We start from the raw sequence: 23,856 nt of genomic DNA, 5'->3' as shown, positions 1-23,856 counted from the left end.
CCTACCAAATTGGAAGTTGACAATACAGACAAAACCCTGCCTGTATGAGCTGCATAGTATACACTATGGGGCAGATTTATGATGACTGGCGCATCCCCAGGGATGCGCCAGTCATCCTGCGCCGCAGCTCCGCCACCCATGGTGCGCCGCATTTACAATGCGGCGCACCATGGGGCAAAAACGGCACAGATGCGTGACGCATCTGTGCCGTAAAGGTGGCGCATTGCTGGAGCTGCGTCGCAAGCGCGACGCAGCTCCAGCAAGGCTCGGGGGTGCCCCATCTCCACAATGCTGCGTCAAGACCTACGCCTGCTTCAAGCAGGCGCAGGGTTTTGGCGCAGCATTGTCCTGAAAGTGACTGAGTGAAATCTCATAGATTTCACTCAGCCACTTTTGCGAGGCGCACCTGCCCCGGAACGCCCCCCCCTGCGCAGGAACGCCTCCTATGGCGCAGGGCTTTACAACGCGACGCATCTCCTAGATGCGTCACATTGTAAATAGGGCGCATTGTTTGCGCCGGCGTTGCGTCAAATAAAGTGACGCACCGGCGGCGCAAGGCCTTCATAAATCTGCCCCTATATGTGCAGGTATAATTAAACACAATGTGAGCACACTATGTAGACAAAAATACTTTTGTTTGACAATTTGTTAAAATAACAGACTTGGAGTAAAAGAAATAGATGAGCACAATCTCAGAATGGTGTGCGTATCACCAAACAGCACAACAAAATCTAAACTGTAGAGCTCACAGTTTCTGAATAAAGCACAAAAATAAATGCTGTTTAGTATGATGATCAATCGTCAACGGGTGTGTGCGTCACCGTAAATGCACCAGCAAAGAAAGCACAATGTAGGAAATACATCACCCCAACACAATGAAGAGCTGGAACCTCACAAAGCTAAAATATTTGAAAAATGGGATGAGTTGTAGAATAGACATAACCATCCAGGCAGGACACAGTAAGGTGTGCGCATCATCGTACTGTATTCACAATAAATGTGAATACAATAAATCCGCAGCCCAGAAAGCCATTCTGAATGTGTGACTGAATATCCGGACACATGAGTACTGGAACAGCTGCCGGCATCAAGCGGTTATAGAAGAAACAATAGCTGCCCTCTTCAAAATGGCTGGCCCACGTAAATTTCGTCTGAGATTTGGGATGTGACTGACAACCACCCACATCCAAGATTGCGGTTAAACAACTAGACTGCAGAACATCTTCTGCACAGTAACACCACAATCTATGTCAGCAGCAAAACTGGTCACAACTAGAAAACATACACTGTGGTGCACAGAAATCTAGACGAGAACAAGGCATGCCCTTGGATCATGAGATGATGGGATGACACAGGCAGCCAAAACCTGTACCGAAAGGTCCGACTGTGTTGCCAAATTGTCGCCACATATTTTGTAGTAAAACGCTGGAGGCAAAGTGTTTTAACAAGTAACATTAATTCTTGTGGCTACACGGTTGTGGAGATGCACAGCAAGCATTACATCCACCAGCAACAGCTCATCAATAACACTCACATTTCCAAGTATAAGATTTTAAGAACTTGCATTCCAAGGGTGCACATATTTACATAAGAACATTGGCAAAGAATGTTCACCCTATGGTTCTACAAAGCAGTAAAACCCACAGTAGCATGCACAATACACTTACTTCAAAATTCTCTGCCAAGACTACACCATGCAAGCAAGCAAGGCACAAAGATGAGGTGAACACATAGCCTGTACGTTGACAGCTTTTATGTTGACAGTGATATAACAGTGGAGTAGTAAACTGTGATAGGGTAAGGGACAGGCTGTACGAATGGAAAGACAAGTTGAAGTAAACCCGCTGCTGAGTGTTTTTCTGTAATGTCACGCATGGCCAATGATTTTGCAGCATTGTGTGCTGTCTGAAAGCTTAAATAGAAATTCTGCAGCTAGCGGCCATATAGGGCAGATGGTGATCCTCTTTCTGGTGGAAGTAGAATTGGGACTGAAGTACTTCTAGCAACCCAGCTACCCACAGTGTTCTGCCTTCATCCATCATCTACATCTGTTCCGTGGAAAGCTATCTGATTGGTCACAAGTTTCTCTCCACAAAAACCATTCAGTCCCCCTCAACGTTCTTATTGTGCGTAAAAGGCTCGTTTACGATTTGAGCGCAAATTCATGAGCTTTTAACTGAAGTTTGTAAGTCCATATTGTAAGATGTTTTCTTCCTGCCGTTAATGAACAGAAGTTTATATATTTTCTATCTATGTATTTTGGCAACTTACAAACAGCATGATACTATTGTTAGTAGTTTAAGTATTCAAGGTAAACTTTTTATCACAATCCTGAGACCTTCCAAAATCAATGGAGCATGTAATCTAGCTATTATAACAATTGTTAAATATAAGGTCACTGAAACTGCCTCAGTGTGCAGCATTACGACAGACGTAAAATATAAGGTCACCAAAACTGCCTCAGTTTCCATCAACATGTTACAGGTAATGCACGCCCTGGTGCCTAGATGAATTTCTACAGTGTATTCACCATGCAGGCATAGATAATGTCGTAATACCTGCAGTACATGACATTTTTGTGATGAACAGACTTTTGAATATTGTGTTTTGTTTTGTTTTGTTTGCAGCATGTGCCTTAAATGTTGGCCAATAACTTGCAGAAGCCTGTGTCCTACCTGGCCCAAGATTCCTGAATCATAAGTGGGGATTTGAAGCAATGTTCGGAATTCTCAATTTTTGTTGTCTTTAACATCTTTTTATTATTCACTTAAGCACAGAGATCACAAATGAATCCAACAATGATTCAGGACTGGATGGTGCTTTGGTGATATTGATATCATATGAGTGTTCTCCATTTTCAATGTTTTCTATGTTTTTTAACGGACAATATGTCAAATTTTTGGTTTTCTAGGTAAGTTTGAGGTGCAGTCATCCAAGCCTTGTGCTTATCAGCATGTGTGGGGGTAATACATTGACACCTTGAACAAAAAGCCCTTCTTCAAACTCCATTCCATGAGTATGCATGTCCCTACTTGCTACTCCACTCTCCTGTGTGTGTCCAGTGCAGCTCTCAACATTGGACTCCTATCTGTGGCCCTTACTAGAAGTACTAATAGCATTTAATGTTCTAGGATACTATAGGACTGGGTGGGAAGACTGGGATATGTGGTACCAAAATATTGATTTACAGTATCGACCTAGAACAAAATCTATTCCAAGATATTGATTTGCAAAATATCGTCAAGTTAGGTAGATTTTGATTTAGAGTAGGAAAGCTAACCTTGATGATATTGTGCAAGTCAATATTTTGGAGTCTGTTGTTGCAAGTCAGTTTTATGTGGTCATTGTTTTGACATACAGATATTGAGGATGTTTGTAGTTCTAGCTGTGTGGCTATATAATTCAGTAAGACAAGGTTCTTGTATACAGCGCTTTTGCATACCCCATCTCTGAAACATATTGGCAGGGGTGTGAGGATGGGGAAGGTGTTTCTGTTTCTTTCCTTAATCCTTCTTACATACTGTTATGGATGAGTGTTATGTACACCCTACAGACTGTTAACTTTTGAAACTCTAATAAAATCCATTAAAAAACATATTGACAGGTTACTTTGTGAAAGATCATGATGCCTAAACTTGTGATGACCTCTACTACATTCTCCTTGTTAGTTAATATGTCCCCCGTCTGATCTTTGATGACAAAATCATCTTTTCAAAGCAGTTAATACATTTGGGGCCAGATGTAGGTAATTTAAAATTACCGAATCTAAAATACCGAATGTTACCGATTCGGTATTTTAGAAACGGTAAATGGGATGTAGGTAAAAATTCGGTAATATTCGGTATCATCCATTCGGTATTTAACGAATAGGTATTTACCGATTCGTTAAATCCCATTCATCTCTATGGGCCTCCAGGCCCATAGGAATGAATGGGAATTAACAAATCGGTAAATACCGATTCGGTAAATACCGAATCGCCTATTCAAAAAAAGAAAAAAAAACAGGAGTCAGCCACCCCCCCACCCCCCTCCCAACCAGGAAGTGGCCACACCCAGGCATGTGCAAGCAATCAGAAGCTTCTTGAGAGGCTGTGAGAGCAGAGTAGAGTCCCTGAGCTACAGGAAAACTTTACTGCTTTTCAAGTTGAAAAAATGGCAAACAACGCTGAGAAGGAAGGTGCAGAGAGGAAGAGGAAAATCATATTCATCACCATGGAGCTGCAGGTCCTCGTGGAGGAGGTGGTTAAGGAACACCAAAAATTGTTTGGGAAGCAGTCCCTGGCGGTGGCAAAATCTGCCAAAAGGAAGAAGAAATACAGTCAAAGGTAAATGCTGTTGGAGTGACCCCATGGGAGATAGACGACCTGAAGAAGAGGTGGTACGACCTCAGGAGCTTAACAAAGTGAAAGATTGCAGAGCTCCACAAACAGGCGAACCTTACTGGAGGAGGGAGGAACAGGGCAACTGCCCTGACTGAGCTAGAGGAGCTGGTGGAGTCCACCATTGTACCAGAGAGCGTCTGTGGACTCGGAGATGCGGACAGCTCAGCCAGAGCTGCCACCAGAAAAGGTAAGAAGCATGTACAGCAATCACCCCCACCCCATCCCCTTCCCTTCCCCTATGTGGCAGTGTTAACCCCACTCCAGTAGATGTAGCAATATACACCAGCAATGCATTATGGGAGATGTAGTCTTTTAAACACCTACCATGTCATACAGTACACCAAGCAACAAGGCATGCGACACACATCAGTGATAAGCAAGCTGAGGCAATAGCTACAGTGTTTCAGTGATTAGAATTTAATTGTATAAGCTGTGCTGCAGGAACACAGAGCTAATGTACGCTTATCTGTCCACAGGCGAGACATCTCGCAGGCATACCAGGGAGAAGGAAGGCAGTGCACCACAGAGGGATGACACACAGAAGGCAAGCACAAGTGCAGGGAATACCAGACAGGACACCGGTGCACCAACGGCACAGCCAGCCTCCCAAGACCTGCAAATGTCACCACAGCTGCAGGCCTCCCCAGAGCGTTTTGGCTCCTCTCTACTACTGTCCTCACCTGAAGTGCCTTCGTCACCGGCTAACACAACACCTGCAGTGCAAAAGAGCAAGAGGCATGTAGTTGCCACACTACTTCAAATGGAGCCATCAGCAGGTGACACGGTGGGGGATGAGACACCAACCTTGGCTGGTGAAGAAAGCACTGCCATACAGCAGTCCAGCACAGAGAGTGCCCGCACAGGTACCAGACACAGAAGGCTCAGAGACAGCAGTGCTTCACAACATGTGGAGGGTCCCAATGTCTTCTGTGGACTGGAGGGTAGCATGGTGAAAATACAGCATATGCAGGGGAAGGCCATCCAGTCGGTGCAATGCCAGATGAGGCACCTGAATAAAAACATGGCAAACATTGGAAAGGGCATCAGCTCATTGGTGGATGAAAAAAAGAGATGGCATCAGGCATGAGAGAGATGGCTGCAGGGATGCGGGACATGTCACAGTCCGTGCTGCTCTTCTGTACCAAACCTGACCAGGACAGGGCAACAAGGCGGAAGGACAGGCAGCAAGCACAGCAACACACTAAGGCAGTCAACTGCCTGGCCACAGCCACTTCCCTTCTTTGCAGGCGATGCGTGAACATGCAGGAGGGACTGGCACACAGCAGCAAGGACGTGTCCAGGGGCCTTGCAAGGGTGACGAGTGCTGTAGAGGTGCTGCTTAATGCGCAGTACATACTGCTGCTCTGGATGTACCTGAGAGCAAGGAAAGCACCTGTAGAAGCAGCATGACAACCCCCCTATTGCTGAGACACAGAGGAGCAGCAGGCTCCATGGTGCTCCCACTGCCCTCACACCCAGTGAGGACAGCCACCCAATTTCATCTGGCACTGGTAGGCGTGGCCAAAAATTACTAATGCTGCCCACACTCCATGACCATGAATGGGGAAGTGACCCAGGACTCCCATTATTGATAAATACCATTTGTGTTGCACATTTTAAACTACGTTGGGTACATACTCCACCTGGCTGTGCCTCTTTACTTACTTAAAAGTAGTTACGTGTGATCTCTGCCCGTCTCTGTCTCCCATCTGTTGCTGGCGCCACTCCCGCTGTGTTGGGCTCAGGCTGTGCACATACATCATCGTGGTCCTCACAATCCCTTAATTCCACTTGTTGCAATGACCTTACAGCAGATGACTGGTGAGTACTGCTGTGCGCCTCTGCTTTTGTGGAGGCAGCGGAACCTGCTTTTTAACAGCCCAAAGGTGCGCTCCACAACGTTTCTAGTAGATTTGTGTGCCAAGTTGTATCGGCTCTCACTCAGGGTTGATAGGTTCAGGTAGGGTGTCAGGATGAACGAGCAGACGGCATATGCGCTATCACCTATTTGAAAATGAGAGAGCCATTAATCACATGCGCACCAACACATACATCTGCAATATCTATCAGGGTGTGTCACAGTGTTTTACCTAGCAGGTATCCTTCTCTGAATTCCCCCGCTGTCAGGCGTGTGTAGATCCCACTGTTCTGAAAGATGTAGGAGTCGTGGGTGCTTCCAGGGAATTTGGCCACAATGTCTGTGATAATGTTGGCAGCATCACAGATTACCAGCACATTGATAGAGTGGGTTGACTTTCTGTTTCTGTAAATGTACTCTGTGGCAGCAGGTGGTCAGATTGGGATGTGGGTGCCATCAATACAGCCGATGATGTGAGGGAACTGTGCCAGTTGATAGAAGTTAGTCTTGGTCTTTAGCAGTTCCGCAAGTGTGTCAGGGAAGCTGATGTAATGATGCATTCTCATGCTCCTCCCGTCTCCAGACCCTCTCTCCCACTGCCTGTAGCCGTAGCCGCCTTGCTATCACGTAGAATGCCGCCATTCTGGTCACACTGTTGCATTTTGGGGCCTTTTTTTTCCTGCACCTGGTTACCACCTGCTTTCAATCCATGGTAAATACCGACTCTTAAATACCGAATTTCATGAAATTCTGTATTTTAGAAGTTGCCTACATTTTTTACCATTTCTTATTTACCGATTCGGTAAATTAGAATTCGGTATTTTCCGCATAGGTAAATTCCGAATCGTTAAATTCGGATTCGGAAATTACCGGTACGTATTTACCGAATGGGTCTTTTTTAGGCTCCTACATCTCAAATGCCCAATACCGGTCGGTAACGGACGAAATTCGGTAATTTCGGCCGTTACCGACCGGTATTAGGCTACCTACATCTGGCCCTAGGTGGCTTATTGCTGTAGCTTAGGATTTTGCCTCATCTTCTGTATTGGCAAGCCATCTGTCTTGTCATAGACTAAGTAATTTTTCCTACACTGGAAGGTAGTCGTCTAGACTAATAATCATCCATTGTGCTACTGAGGTTTGTTTCGGATAGCCTACAATGATCCTTTCTGTAACAACTAGTCATGCTGCTCTTTTAGGGGTGGGTAGAGGTACATTTACATGCTCTTCAATAACTGTTCCACGGTCACCAAGACTTCTGAAATTTCCCTGGGCATCCCCTCGCTTCGTACTAAATAGAAGGGGGACCCCTCGTCACTTCAAGGCAGGTAGGCGGGGAAAGTACATCAAACAAAAGAGAACAGAGATAACCTGCCCTTAATAATTTAGTGTAGGCCTAGAAATAGGTCCTTATATACTTATATTCACCCCTGAACCACACATACAAACCTCACAACATGGTTACAAAAATATAAAGGTTTTATAACATGGAACAATAAACTTTCTCAGTACATGATTGTTGCATAAATTATTGCATCATATAAAAATTGTAGTCATTTAATATAAAAATAACTCAATCAAATCATCACAACAATCCCACATGCCAGCCAACACTTTCATACCAACATACATACAACTCTAAACACGCATAAGTCCACAGATATATTATAGCCAATGATTGATCTGAGAGTAATAGATGGAGCAAAATCCACTAGGGAAGAACCCCAGATCGCTCAGATGGTCCCCAGATGTAGAAAAGGCCAACGCGCGTTTCGGTGTATAGCCCCAGCCGGGGCTACACCTTCATCAGGGCGGGAGTATACAGAGGCATAGTGGGACAGGATGTCGTTTTCAGAAATAAGAGGCACAACAATTATTTAGATGAATGCACTGGCCTCAACAGACAAAATATTCATAAAATCCAGGTGGAAAGGACTCCTGTTGTATATCAAGAAATTTCAAACTGGAGGGATAGATCTATCTGATCAATTTCCACATAGGTGTCGATAATCAGCAGCCGGATAAGTTCTAACGCATTCTTCCACAGTCTGAATTAGAAATTGGTAATCACTTCACTTATCCGATAAATGAGGAAGCATTCAAGGTCTTCTTCAAACGAACCTGCACGGCGGATGCGCACAGGGTCCCAGACTCGTCAGAGGTCCTCTCGCTTCGTAAACAGCTTTCTCTGTCTCCTAGAAATTTGTCATGCCCATTACCCATTGACCCTTAGTGGGAGGAATGGGGCTCCCCCACGTTCTTGGAAATGGTTCTCTTACCTATTATGGAACCTAAGTGCACAGAAAGGAGTGATATTCTGTGGAGGTCTACTTTGCTTGGTATTCTTAAATCTAGGAACTGTGCCATGGATGGGATTAAGGGCCAGATGTAGGTAGGCTTTTACCGGGTGGTAACGGCCGAATTCGGCCGTTACCACCCGGTAAAAGCAATTTGACATGTAGGTCCCTGTAATTTACAGACTCGGTAAATTTACCGGTAGGTAAATTTACCGAGTATGTAAAATACCGAGTCGGTATCATTACTGATTCCGGACAATTGGTATGTAGGTGGGACTCTTCTGAGTCCCACAAGCAGTACAACATCGGTATTTTACCATCAAATACTACTTGATGGTAAAATACCGTTTCTGGTGTGCATGCACATGTGTGCATGCACACCTATGCCATATGACAGGCAGACCTGCCCTTAGGGCAGGTATGCCTGCCACATGGCACCCGAGCCTCTTTTGGGGGTGCCAGAGGGTGTCAAAGTGACACCCCCTGCACCCTTGTGACAGTCGGTATTTTCCGATGTGGTAAATACCGACCGGTATATGCCCAATCAATCCTATGGGCTTCAAAGCCCATAGGAATGCATGGGCATTGACTGGTCGGTATTTACCACATCGGAAATTACCGACTGTTTCCGATTCGGTAATTGCACATCTGCAATTACCTACATCTCGGTATTTTTATTTTCCGACCTCTTAAATACCGAGTCGGTATGACTCGGTATTTAAGAGGTCGGTAAATAAAAATTACCTACATCTGGCCCTTAGGCTCCCAGGATATCTTCAAAATCTGACCATCTCCCTCCAATATGTCTGTATTGGTGGACAGTCCCAAATTGTGTATAAAACGGTGTGCACTGCCTCCCCACAGCATAGACAGGGGATTGTTATGCTAGGATGCATTAAGGTCTATTCCTCCCATCATGTTAAAGAATTACCAGATGTGGGGGCTAGTATCACTCTTGAGGTTTGGTCCAACTTAACCTATGGACAGTCTAATGAGAGAAAAGGTTGAGGCACAAGTTATTTATTGTTTTGTTTTTATCCTTTCATTTTTCTTTCACGATAGTATAATCCTGTGAATGCGGTTCCTCATATAATTTCACATGGAATTCCCATTCTAGTATGTAATTTGTAATGTTGATATGTTGCATTCAGCCCACACGTGTTTCACCCCCTACGTGGCTCTCTTACCTGGTGCTTTTTCAAGGCTGAAAAGTTAAGGAAATTGTGGGTTTACTGTTGTTATGAAATTAAGACAAGTTTGTCCGGCACCAGGTGTGAAGAAATTTCAGATCCAAGTGTCAATATGTCTATTGCTAGGTATGTGGTTGTGCAAGATTCACCACCATAAGTCTTAAATGTGCGGTTTTTATACTATCACGTACGAAAAAAGAAAGAATGAAAACAAAACAACTTGTGTCTCTTTTTAATTCATTTGGTAAAAACCCTCAACCTTTTCTCTCAGTTAGGGGATTGTGACTCTCAATCTATATCCTTCCTTGGGCCCAAGCCAGTTTCCTACTGGGTCCTAAGGGGACAGAGATGATCTGGTGTGTTGTTGATGAGAGTGCAGTCTGTTTGTTAGATGAGTTTGGAAGTCATCTTATCTAGGAGTACCCTGCTTTTGAGGGGAGCTACTGTCCTCCATCTTTTTCCAGGATAGTCTCATAGCCTGCAGGGCATGGGGCAACTGAATATACTGGATCAACTGTGAGTCATACAGATCATAATTGGCCTGTAGGTCCTGGAAGTACTGTATCCAACCCTCTCCCCCCAGATTTCCAAGGGTTGATATCCCAACTAGGTCGTAAGGAGCCTTCCCCGTCATCCCTTCCAGCTCCTTCACCCTTTCTCCAATACATTATGGGCTCATCTGGGAGAGTCTGCCTTTCCACCCCACATAAGCCATGGCTTGTCCCAGGCCTCTAGGGAGTCTATTGTAGGTACCAGCAAGGGGTGGCCAAAATTGCTTCTCTAAACGTTATGTGCGTGGGATGTGCCTCCCATAAGGAACTTTTCAAGTTGTGTAGCGGGCTCTGTCCTGGGTACAAAGAACCATTTGTTTACTGCCTGACGATGGGAGGCCAAATAGTATGCCCTAATATGTGGGAGTGAAATGCCACCATTGTAAACAGTATTTTGTTAGGTTGGAAGAGTGTCCACAGTGTGCCATCCACTTTGTTAAAGAAAGCACCTGGCACTGGCCAAGTGGTATTTTCAATAGGTGTAAGAATTTGGGCATGGTGATCATTTTAAAAAGGGCAGCCCTGCCCATGATCGAGAGAGGCAGACGTCTCCACCGTCAACATTCCTGTCTTGGATTTGGTGCTGGAATGGGGTAATCTGTATCCCAAGATAGCTGAAATCCTGCGTAGAGGTCATAATTTCAGGCTGACTCAGGACCACTGGAGGCCAGGTACTCATTTGGTAGAGAACAGTTAATTTTGTATCCCAATCATCTTTCAAAGTTATGGAATACCAACAGGACCAACTTTAGTGATATAACTGGATTGGCAAGGTACAGCAGTATGTCATCTATGCCCAGGGTCACTTTTTCTGGGTCTCCTGTTACCTTTGGGAAGCCTACCACATCCCCTTGGACCTTCAGCCAAAATCTTCAAGCAGTATTCCTCTGAAAATGTTATACTTACCCTTGCTACTGGGATGGTCATATAGCAAGTGCACCCACCGGCAATAGTTTGGGCCGGGTCCCAGCTTGACCAAGACTTGGAAATGGTATTGCCAATGTATGGAATTGAACACCTTCTCTGTGTCCAAAGACACAATTTCATGGGGTAGTTGTGTGTCTACTTGGTAGTCTAACCAGCTGTTGAAAAAGGCGGTGATTGTTTTAAGTGGCCTGTTTCACTACAAATCCCATCTGATCCCTGTGTACTAGCATCAGGATGACTTTTCTAGGCAAAATTCTAACAATTTTGTCGCAACTTAACTTCACTGTTCAGCAACGAGATAGGTCTGTATGAGGCATACCGAGTACATGGAATTACAGATCTGGTTACCATAACAATATTTGCTCATTCAAAATCTTATGGCAGTTCGCCCATGTCCAAGGCCTCCCCAAACATGGGGGCGCATTGCGAAGGTGCGCTTATAGAATTCCACTGGAATGACGTTAGGCCCCGTTGTTATCCCAGTTTGCATTAAATCCACTCCCTCCATTACCGTTTCCAGGGAGAGGTTCTGATCCAAATTTCTCATCCACCGAAGGAAGCTATGAGACGGGCAACTCCTCAAGGAAGGATTTTTTTATTTTTTATTTAATATTTTATTGAACAAAAGAAAAGTCATCAATCAGTTGACAATCAATACATTACAAATTGTGCATGAATGGGCATTATGTAAAAAGCAGTACTTCAAGAATCATGACAACACAGAGGTCCGGCCTTGGCCATGGCCATATCAGCTGTGGGGGAGCTATAGAGTTCACCTCTGTACATATTCCAATGTCCCTATTTCTTAGGACACCCCCTGAGCTTATATACAGTTTTCTCAGCCAACATGTATTTATCCATTTCAGCAACCCACCCCACCAAAAGAGGTTTTTGTGGGGCTCCCCATTGCATTGCTATTGCGCGCTTCACCAGCAGAAAGCCGAGGGCCACCCATTGCAGTTCCATTTCAGTGAGGTCCGTGGCGTCCCAGATGTTAAGGAGCCCTCCCTTTGGTGACAAAGGGACTTGTTTTCCCAATGCATCTGTCATTTTCCGGGTCGCTCCCTCCCATAGGTCTTGAATTACGGGGCAGTCCCACACGATATGATAGAAGGAGCCCACGAGGCCGCAACCCCGGAGACACATATCATCCGTGCGCCGACCTATCCTAGCCAGGAGGGGAGCGGACATGTATGCCCTATGCAGTACTTTCAGCTGTATCAGTCTGAAACGGTGATTGATCGCTGTTTCCCTGGGGGACATCAGTGCCAACCGCCATTCGTCGTCTTCCATGGGACCTACGTCACCCTGCCACTTGTCTCTCAAAGTCTGAAAGGAGTTAGGCATATGGCTACATAATTTGCAATAGGTGCAGGGTATCGCCTTTGTTTGGAGGGGCTCAGAAAGCAGTCTGTCCTCAAGAGGTGAGGCCTGCGGAAGGGAAGAGAGGTCGGGAATATTAGTGAGAATGGCATGCTTGATTTGAAAATAGCGGGAGGCCTCGCCCTGGGTAAGAGCGTATTTCTCTTGGAGATCAGTGAAAGTCAATAGTTTACCCTTGTGGATTATGTCCCCCAGTGTGGAAATACCGATCATGTTCCACTTATCAAAACCCTGATGATGACAAAGGGAGCCAAGTTTTTGTGAAGCCCAAAGCGGTGTGGCCTTTGTGAACATGTCAGACCATCCTAAACGTTTGTTGGCACGGTGCCAAATTGCTATAGTTTGTGTCATGGGTCCCACATATCGACTACGGGGGGCCTACTATACAAGGCTCCTAGGTAACGCTCTCGTCCCGTTTGATACCGCTCCAGGTGAAAAGCTGCGTTGGTCGGTGGGCCATGAAGCCAAGAGTTGGTGGACACCAGCTGGGAGGCCCAGTGGTAGAGGCGTATATTGAGCAAGGCGATACCACCATCGTACCACCCTTGCGTAAGTTTATGGAGAGCCATGCGGGGAGCCTTGGGAATTATGCTGTAGGTTTCAGTAGTACAGTGTAAGGCGCTCACACAGTGCAGGCGAAAGTGGTGATGATGGATAGAATATAGGACAAGTTAGAACGGTGCAAACAGTATAGAGGGAAACCTTAAAGCCTCTCAAAGGTGAACAGGCACAAAGATGCCTGGACACTTGTACAAAGTGAACAACAGGTACTGTGCACACGTATGATAAGACAGTATCAGGTGATACAATGATTCTAGACAAAGAGAAGCATAAGTAGCGTTGATAAATTTCAAAATGGTCTGTAGATTAGTTCAGTGTTGATCTTTATTTCTTTGTCTTGTATAAACATACGCCAGCCGACACGTGTTTCGTCAACAGGGTAAAAACCTGTGACTTATCAGGGCTGTATGTGGCGCAAAGGATATCAATGAATGGTGAAAACCACGTGTGTTGGGAAACAGGGTAGGGACGTCAGCAATGGTGATCACTGATCGTCGCGCCGCCAGACAGATAAGTAATTCTGCTGCGGGTAGTCCGGGTCAGTCGTGAAACGCTCCTGGCCGTGTTCTGGCGGTGGGTGACGGGGAGCCTTACCGTCCCACAAGAGGGGGCGAAGGTCTCCTTCTAGCGCGCAGAAGTAGGAGTCGGCAACAGGAAACGGGCAATTCTGTAAGACGTATAAAAAGCGTGGGAGTGCCAGCATTTTGTAAAGAGCTGCCCTGCCCGGGAGGGACAGAGGAAACGAACGCCAGTGAGATATGTCGCTGTGGAGGCTTTGCAATGGGCCCTTTAGGTTTCAGTCATAGAATAATTTGGGATCCGGGGTAACAAAGATGCCAAGGTATTAAAACCCTTCCTGGGCACTGCAATTGAATATCCCCTTGGGAGGGGAGGTGGTGGGCCGTGTAGCCCATAGAGCACTGATTTTGACCAATTTATGGAAAAGCCAGAATATTTACCAAAGTTGGTGATGACGTGTAATAAACTGTTAATGGAGGATCTGGGGGAGGAGACATTAACAAGGATATCGTCTGCACATAATGAAATCTTGTCAACTGTGTCATCATTCCACCGGAGACCCCTAATGGAGGCATCTGTTCTGACCCAATGGGCCAACGGTTCCAGGGTAAGTGCGAACAATAGTGGGGAGAGGGGGCAGCCTTGCCTGGTCCCCCTGTGCAACGGAAACTGTCTGGAGGTATGGTCATTGACGCGTACCTGGCCCCAAAGATCGGTATACAGCAGTTGAATCCATTGAATAAAATTAGGACCAAAGCCAAAGCGTACTAGGACCTCGAAAAGGTAAGACCACTTTATGTATTCAAAAGCAAGTGTGGCGTCAAGAGATAATATCGCAAGGTCCTCTTGTATATAAGGCTGCCTACCCATGACATTGTGTACTCAGCGGAGGTTGAGGGCCGTATTCCGGCCCGGGAGGAATCCCGACTGGTCGTCATGAATTAGGGAAGGGAGGACTGTCAGAAGCCTGGTAGCCAAAAGTTTGGCCAAGATCTTTACTTCGGCATTAATAAGGGAAATCGGTCTATACAAACCGCAGTCTGTGGCCGGCTTATTAGGTTTGCGGATCACGGCTATGGAAGCCAACCGCTGATCAGGCGGCAGACTGCCACTATCACAGCTTTCCTCAAACATAGCTTTCAGATCAGGGATTACCTCTTGTGCCATTCCCTTCAGGAACTCAATGGGAACACCGTTGGGTCCCATGGCTTTACCCGATTTTATAGCAAAAAGAGCATTCCCAATCTCCTCTGTCGTGAGATCTGCCTCTAATTCCTCCTTGTCAGCTTCAGAGAGAGTGGGTAGATGCATTGCACTCAAGAGTAGTCGAGAGTCTTCTGCAGTATATTGCGCCCTGGCCGTGTAGACCTGCTCTAGGTGGTCTGCGAAGGCCTCTGATATCTCCCGCAGATCTGTGATGTGTGAATCGTCTGGGCGGGCCAGCAACGGGATCCATCTGGATCCCTGCTCGCGCCTCTCCAGCCAGGCCAGCATGTTACCTGCTCTATCGCCCAGTTCGTAAACCCGGTGGCGAGTTTTCAGGAGTTTAGCTTGTGCTTTTTCCAGGGCCAACGCTTTATATTCAAGTTGTTTGGTTCGGAGACGCAAGCCGTCTCCTCAGAAAGGGTTACTGTTGTGGGCCGACTCTAAATGGAGCAAATCTGTTTCAGCCTGGAGAAGCTGTTCATTCTGTTTATGTAGATATCCAGTCTTGAGAGCCAGTGCTCTCCCCTTAATGACTGCTTTATAGGCCTCTCAGATAGTGACATCCGATCGCACCGACCCAACATTCTCTGCAAAATAATATTCTGTATGCTCTAGCAGGCTTTCTTTTATGTCAGGGATTTTTATAAGCCATGGAGTTATGATTATGGGACCCCGGGTCGCTTGTCGATGGTATGTAAGTTCTATAGTAAGCGGGGAGTGATCTGAAATTCCACGAGGGAGTCCCCTGGGATGGCGGAAGAACCCGACATCTGTCGTAGGGCAGAAAAAGTAGTTGATGGCAGGAGCTGCTATTGTGTGCATTGGAAGATTGTGTGAAATAGGAGTTGTCCGGATGAAATGTCCGCCACAAGTCCTCAAGCCCCATCGCCTGTGTAAAGTCTAAAAGGTCTGATCCCTGCCTGTGGAAAGTGCGCTGGGGACACCTATCTAGTGCATCATTCATTGTCATATTGAAGTCTCCACCAATAACTAGGGAACCTTGTGGAAGATCTAGTAGGAGTTGTTCTAAGGCCTGCAACGCATCCTTACCAAGAGCCGGCGGGATGTAAGCTGAGACAACATTCAACTGCCTTCCCTCCCAAGTGGCCTCTGCCACAGCAAAGTGACCGAGCGGGTCAGCCCATGCCTTCGTGCAGGTAAGTGCAATGTTTTTTCTAATGAGAATGCCGGTACCTCGGGACCCCGATGTAAATCCTGCGTGAACGAGCAACTTATAACCCCCCCCCTCCCGGTGTAATGCCTGACATGTGTTACCCATCAAGTGAGTTTCTTGCAGTAGGACCAGGTCAGGAGCGTGGCGCTTGAGATATTGCAATACAACCCCCCTCTTTATCTTGCTGCCAAGGCCGTTGATGTTCCATGTCATGAGGGTAAGCGCCTTAGTCGAGGGGAGTGTCATGGTGGTGTGTAGGGTGGAAAACAGTTAAAGACCTCACATATGGAGACCCCATATTGTTGCCCGGACAAAACTGCTAAAAGAGGTATAGCCAGGGGGAGACCCAGAGGAGGACGAAAGTGCCCAAATTTCAGACATGGAGGGCCCCATAGGGCCTGACAATGCTGATTACTGCGGACAGTTTCAAGGAAGACTCTGCAACTAGCGAACAAAGATTGAACCAAAAGGAACCCCCCCCCCTCCCTTCCCACCCTCCCTTCCTGCCCCCCTGCCCGAAGACATTAAACTATCCACACCCCAACTTGGCAGAGTGCCTGTCGCCCTCCCAAACATTGACGGGGTACCTGGTGAGCCGTCGGTGCCTCTCGCCTGAGGCCTGCAAGATCATAGTGATTGATAAGATTCATAACAAAAACATAGCAATGTGCACATCCGCGTATTACAGTAAACAGTGTTAGGACTAGTCAATCCATAATATCTGGACCGGAGGAAGAGCCCAAGGACAGCATGAACGAGTTCTGAGTTGAACGCCGCTGCTCGAAGGAAAAGTCACAGCAGGAGGGACAAGGCTGGCAGACAGCATCATGGCAAACATCGCAGGGCTGGTCCAGAACCGCTAAGATACCTCATTGGTCATCGTGGCTAACATCGGTAAACAGTTCCTGGCTCTCTGGCAATGGGTTCCGATTGGAGAGGTCATCTGAAGTCTTACGATTGTTTGGGGTTTTCCCTGTCCGGCGCCAGCCATCAAGCCAGTCCCAAACCTCGCTCGGGGACATAAAGAACCATGCTTTGCCCTCCGACTCTACACGCAGTTTAGCAGGAAACAGCATAGAGTACTTTATACTTTTGTCTCGCAAGGCCTTTTTGACTTCTAAAAAACTGCGCCTACGTGCTTGCACTTTCATCGTGAAGTCGGGGAAAACTGTAATGCGAGCATTTTCCAGGTGTAAGGGCGGTCCCGCCCATGCCGTTTGGAGGATGACATCCGATCCCGGAAGTTGAAGACCCTAGCGATGATGGGACGGGGGAGAGGTCCCGGTTTTGGCCTCCCTCCTGGGACTCTGTGTGCCCGTTCAATCGAGAAATAGTTGGATAGGGGCTTGGGCTGGAGGTGTTTTAGGATCAAGTTCTCAACAAAGAGATCAGCGGTTGGACCCTCCAGCCGTTCTGGAACCCCCAGGATGTGGATGTTATTGCGCCTTGCCCATCCTTCATATTCATCCATCCAGGAGCTCTCCCATTTGCTGTTGTTGTTTCTGGAGTTGGGCTACTTGCTGTTGGAGAGTGGAGGTATCGTCCATAAGAGCTGCGGTTTTGATCTCAACGTCTTTAACTTTGGAATCCATTTTGCGGAGATCCGCCCGCAGTAAGGTAATCTCAATGTTCACAGAGTCTATGCATGTTTCCAAAGAGGAGCGGACTCCAGCTATCGCCTCCATAACGTCCTCCAAGGTAGGTGACTTCGCTGCAGGTGAAGGGGGTACAGCCTTAGGCTCCGCATCGGAGGTCGCATCCTTGCTCTCCCCCTTGGATCCCCAAGAGAGCTTGTTGATCTGTCTCTGGGTGGATGGCTTATTTCCCTTGTTAGAGGCCATCAGGGACGCAGATACTTGCCCCTTTTCTCGGGCGTAGGCAAAGGTACGGACCAACATGCAATAGAAGGGTTGTTCCCCAACACAAGCCAGAGCATCCAGCTACCACCCCCACTGGACAGCCATTTCTGGGGAGTCCGCAGTTAAGAGGTGACCAAGGGCAGAGTTAATGAGTCGAACAATGGTGCCATGAAAGGTGAGGGCTTGCCACTTACTGCTACGCTGTCCGTTGGTTATGTCTGTGAGGGCCCCGCGTGGAATGCAACAGTGCGGGCCCAGCAGCTATACAGTGGGCGAGAAAGTCCAAGGAAGGTCCGGGGGTCAGGCTTCGCTGCAGGTGGTCGCAGTTCGGGGGTATGGCCCCCGAGACCAAAACACACTAATGCGGGGTGCCAAGAGGGACCACGGGTGCCCCCGGGCCGCCCGGGCCACGAAGGAAGTCAGTGCACTATGGATACGTAGCCCCAGCACACAACCGCCACATAGGAGGCCAAAAATGTATCTCCACAGCGGGGGCCACTCCGTATGGCGGCCCGATGACGTCGCCTCCAGTAGTGGGAGCACCGCCGTCCCCTGAAGCAGGCAGGAGCCAAGGCGGCGCAGCAGATGTGGAGGCCTCAAGCCGGGGACTCGCGTAGGCGCTACCTCGGTCGGGATGGGTGCGGCCACCTCTTCAGTGCAGCTGTCGCGCAGGAGCTCAGGGAAGGATAAAAGCCTCCCAACCTGAAGGTGGAGTCTCAGGGGTCGGGGGAGGGACGCCGATTGTGTCCACAGCAAAGTGTCGCCGCAGCCACTCTGTTGTGGGGGCCCACGAGGCGCCGCGTAAGGGTGGCGTGTAGGCCCAGAAGCCGGGGCATTGCGTAAAAGCCGTGCCGGCGTCACGATAGCAAGGGCTGCTTCACTGTCACCGCGGGGCTCCCTGACGATGTAATGTCTCCAGCCAGTGGGGAAAGGCAGCAGGCACACTCCGGTGGTATCAGGTGAGTGAAGCTGTATTCCGGCAGGTCGGCAGGCCCCGCTGACGCCAACGAGAATCTAGGCGCTGGGCCGGGACCCCATAGCAGCCGCCATCTTGAAAACACCTCCGGGGACAGCTTTTCGTCGGGCTCGTTCTTCCTCTCCGCTTCCTCGGGGCCTCTCGCTCTGGCCCCAGGATGCGCACACAGGATAGGCGGTGGGGAACTCTCAATTTTAGGGGGTCCCACACACTGAAAAACTGATCTATTTGGCGGATATTCAGGCGAGGGCCGGGGAGCCGCTCTAACAGGCGACCATTCCCTCTGGCTGCTAGCCACGCCCCCCCCCCCCAGGAAGGATTTAATGTCAGTTTCTGAGGCTGAGGCCTGTACACTATAGAGGTCCGGATAACATTGTGCGAACCTGTTGGCAGTGCTCTTATCTGTAGGGACCCAGATCCCATCAGGAGTCTCTAATTCTCCCAGCCTTCTAGCCACTGTTTCCCTTTTGCTGAGCCATGCCAGCAGCCAACCTGCCCAGTCTCTCACATCATATAATTATAATTTCCCTTGGGTCATTTAGGAACTGGTATTACACTAAGTCATGACTCAATATCTGAGAAGTAGCCCTCAGGTAGCCACACCTTTAGGGTGGGCTACCAACCTCCTTACAGTAAAGAAAGGTTAATACATCTTGATGGTGGCAAGAAAATTGCGCTCTGAGATTGCCAAATGTCACACATCACTGGATCTTTGTCACCAAAGAGGAGGGCACCTAATAGCCTATTGGCTTGTGACCACTTTGTCCCCTCTGGGCATTTTACGGGGATATAACGTCCACCCCATGGCACACTGAACCTTAGATCACATTTGATTTGAAGAAAGGACCAATGAAGGCCTGCCCTGCTGCACTTGAAACTGCACAGAGAGAGGCTGCACCATCAGAAGACTGCACCTGCAGCACTTTGGGGCCAGTAAAGGTTAGACTGTGTCTACGGCTTCTGACCAGAGGAAAAATTGATTCCTGGGACCAATTCAAACTAGTGACTCCAAGGCCCAGTTGGCTGATTCCCCTGGAACCAGCTGTAGGGACACAAGACCTGAAAAAGCACAAATCGGCAAGTTGGTAGCTACTGCAGACGTTCTGTCACTAACTGTAGCCTGTCATACCAAATAACCAATCCTCGATGGCTGAAAGTAGAACCCGAGTCCGCCAGACCCTGGAGTGCCATCAAAGTCTGGATTTGTGAACCAAGAGGAGCACCAGTCCCCTCCAAAGGATTTCTTCTCAACCAGGGTGCAAGGAGACCACTAGTCTTGCTTTGGGTTGCCAGCTACTGCAATAAAGAGAACTTTATAGGGCCCTGATCTCTGTGGCCAAAGTCGCCTCATAACACCTGTGGACTGAGGACTCACCACAAAGACACCCCGTTGACCGTACATCAATCGGAGCATCCTTGAGCATCTTTTCACTTCCATCCTCAGCATCAGGACCACTCCATTGTAGTCTATGGTGGTCGTCCTGTAAAATGTAAAATGTGGTTAAAAATGCTCTTATGGGGAGGTAACTGTACAAAGGATCCTCCCTGGGCCTCTAGACCTCTATCCTGTTGGATTTGGTCCCCAGGGTTGGACTTACTCTTTTGAACGTTTTAAAAGTTTACAAGCTTTTTGGGACCACATCTTGTTTGTGGTTGCAGTCAGTTTAAAATATTGATAGCTCCAAAATTCTGTATCTCTGGAACCCTCTGGTGAATTTTGATCATCAAGGTCTCTAAATATTCATAAAAATACTCTCTATGTTTATAAGTTATTGTTGTGTCTCTTTCTTGTGGTGGTGACTTTCTTATTTCATTGGTTGGTGCTGTTATATGCTTTACACTAAGTTCCTTTGTCAAGCTTTGCTGCTTAAAGCCACAGCTACCCAGGGTTCAGCAAAGGTGATCAAAAAGAGCCTGACATGACTCAAGACAGTGTTTGATATTTTATTCAACGATAAGGCCTAACCGTCATATCCTATAATACAGCCAAATCTCACAACAGATGATATCTCAAATGACAGTGTTTTTTTTGTTTTTAAGCATCAGTGTTTAACTCATTTCAGCACTTAACTATAATGTTATATTAACTTCTTTTGTGTGAATTTCTAGGGCTTTTTAAAATGTAACATGTATCTTATTACAATACCTAGCTATAATGTCACTTTAACTCTTGGTGTTTTCATTGAACCATTCACAACACGGGATTGGCACAGCCCTATCCCCTGCTGGTGGCAGAACCACCAAAGGCTGTTCTCAGTGGTCAGCTTGCTGCCACTGCCCCTGCTCCCCTCATGCTTGCCCTCCATTCTCCATTGGTATGCACATGCCCCATCTCATGCCTTCCAAGGTCAGCCTTCTGCCCCGCCCCCTCCCACCTGCCCTACATTCTTTATGTGTGTGACCATGTCCTCTATAGTTCATTATCCTGCCTTCAGCAGCATCCCCTCTGTGGTCAGCTGGCTACACTTGCCCTGCACCACCTACCGTATGTTCTTAATGAGAATGCCCCAGCCCCTCCCTTGTGTCCTCCATGGCTCATTGTGCTCACCCTGTCCATGCTGACCTGCATGCTGTGGTCAGATTGCAACCCCTGCCCCCTTCAGTCTGCCCTTCATTTGTTATTTGCATGCCCCTGTCCCTTCCCTTTACTACTTGGTGGACAGCTGACTGCCCTGCACATGCCGACTTGCCTTACGTGGTCCTCTTGATGCCTCTACTCCCCTCCTCCTTGCCATTTATTTCTCTCTGTGTCAGTGACTCTGCCACCTCCCTCCTACCCGTCATAGTCTGCAGTGAAGCCCCTACCAATGCAGGACATCCCTTCATGGTTAGCTTGTTGTCCCTGCCCCCTCCTCTCTGCCTTCCATTGTCCAAGTCTGTGCCCTGCCTCTCCCTCCTCATGGCCTTTTGTGCTGACAATGCCCCTTCCGCTTGCACTCCATGCTTAGCTCAGTCACCTCCTCTCTGCCGTCTGTTGACTGAGTCCGTGCCGCTGCCTCCTCCCCTTGCCCTGCATTGTCTGATTGCTGTTATGACCCCTCCTGCTTGCCCACTGTGATTAGATTGTGACCCTGCCTCCTCTTTGTTGTCTGAGTCCATGCCCCTGCCCCCTCACACTAGTCCTTTATGGTTCATTGTGCTGCCACTGCCTCTCTTGCCTATCCTGTGTGGCCAGCTTCCTGTCCCTGCCTCCTCCCCTGGCTCCTATTGTGCGAGTCCATGCCCCTATACCTTCCTTCCTGGCTTCCATGGGCCATTGCGCTGTCCCTCCCTTCTGCCTTTCATTCTCCATATGGACCTTACCCTATACCTTGATACCCAACACACACATGACTCCCCACCATAACACATGTGGAATATAATTAAATACACGTGCATGCTTGCGTTGGAATACACTCACCACTTTTAGTATATGGCACTAATAGGGATGGCTCCCTATCACATTACGTTTTGAGCCTAATAAATATCACTGTTTAATCCACCAAGGTTCTACACCACACCTCTGCCAAACACGGGGTGAAGTTCTGGGATCATGTGACCCAGGTAGCGGATAGTCAAACTCATGTAGATGCTCTTCCTGAAAAGATCATGACTTTGTTTTAGATGTAAACCCCTGATGAAGTCTGCTGTGACTGACACAGCCAGAGACAAAACCCTTGTTGGTGAAGGGGCTTGTTTAATAGATATGAAATAAAAGAACAGTTGAAACCATGACCTCAACTTTGGATCTCTGTGTCCATTGTACTGCAAATCCCCCTTCTGCCTGTCCTGCACGGTCAGCTGGCTGCTCTTGCCCCCCTCCCCTATACCATCAGTTGTCCATGTACATGCCCCTGCCTACTCAAACTCTCCATGATTGTGCTGCACTGCGCATCCCACCTGCCCTTTGTGGTCTATTGTGCTGACATTGCCCCTTTTGCCTGCACTGTGTGGTCAATTTGCTGTGCCATCCCCTCCCTCTTCCGTCATTTGAATCAGTACCCCTACTGCCACCTGTTCTGCTTTCCATTGTCCATTGTGGTAATATTGCCCCCTGCACTCTATCGTCTGATGTGTTGTCCCCCCCTCTCCTGCTTGCCTAGTGTGGTTGATTATTCCTGCCCCTCATGCCTGCCTTGCATGGTCAGGTTGTTGCCCCCGCTCCATCCCCCATGCCCTCAGTTGTCCAGGTTCATGCCGCTATCTCCTCCCTCCTGCCCTCCATAGTCTGTTGGCATGCCCATGCCTTGTCCCCCTTGCCCTTCATAGGCTGTTGCACTTCCACTTTCCCTCCATCCTGCCTTGTGTGGTCAGCTTGCTGTTGCTTCCATCGCCCCTGCCCACTTCAATCTGTCTGCATGCCCCAGCCCCCTCTCTCTTGGTCCATTTTGCTCCCACTACCTTCCTGCCTGCTGCTCCTGACAACTCACCCTCCTGATTTCCATTGTCCAAGTCTACACCCCGAACCCATCCCTCCTGCCCTTCATGGTCCATAGTGCTGCCACTGCCCTCTATGGTTCATTGTGCTGCCACAACCTCTCTCATCGGCCCTGCAGGTTGGTTTGCTTCCCTTGCTACCCTACTCCATGGCCTCCATTGCTCATCATTCTGCCACTGACCCTAACTCCTACACTGTGTGATCTGGTATGCAGCCACTGGAGGGTTTAAAACTAGTTGCTAGTTTAATGTTTTTCATCAGATTGATTACTTGGTTATTTGCTGAATGAGTTACTTGAGCATTTTGCATAATCCTATCTTTAGACTATATTTGGGTTAAATTTGGGTGATATTTGAACTACATTTTGGCTCTTTTAAATAGCGGCTATCTTGGAAGTTTTTTTTTATCAAGCTTTCATTTCTTTTTTGTACTGCAGTACCCTTTTAGGGAAGCTTACAGCTTTGATTCAGTCAAGATGGCATTCCGGAGTGCCATAGTTTTGTCATATATATAGAATGCTAGTACTCTAGCTGCTGTATAGAACACTGTGGTAAAG

The 23,856-nt window shown here is 47.8% G+C and overlaps 1 protein-coding gene across 4 annotated transcripts in view; it reads left to right on the top strand.

Annotated features, from left to right (window-relative positions):
* LOC144781713 (putative palmitoyltransferase ZDHHC24) overlaps positions 1 to 3,595 on the top strand; it is a 385,661-nt gene extending 382,066 nt beyond the window's left edge. For all 4 annotated transcript variants that reach the window (XM_078660690.1, XM_078660689.1, XM_078660688.1 and 1 more), the window contains one exon: positions 2,628 to 3,595. The gene's annotated coding sequence lies outside the window, so the exon portion shown is untranslated. The remainder of the gene's footprint in view (positions 1 to 2,627) is intronic.
* The last annotated feature ends 20,261 nt before the right edge of the window (positions 3,596 to 23,856 follow it).

Source organism: Lissotriton helveticus, chromosome 9, assembly GCF_964261635.1.
Source record: "Lissotriton helveticus chromosome 9, aLisHel1.1, whole genome shotgun sequence".
Lineage (NCBI taxonomy): Eukaryota > Metazoa > Chordata > Amphibia > Caudata > Salamandridae > Lissotriton > Lissotriton helveticus.
This window is presented reverse-complemented; position numbering and strand designations above follow the sequence as displayed.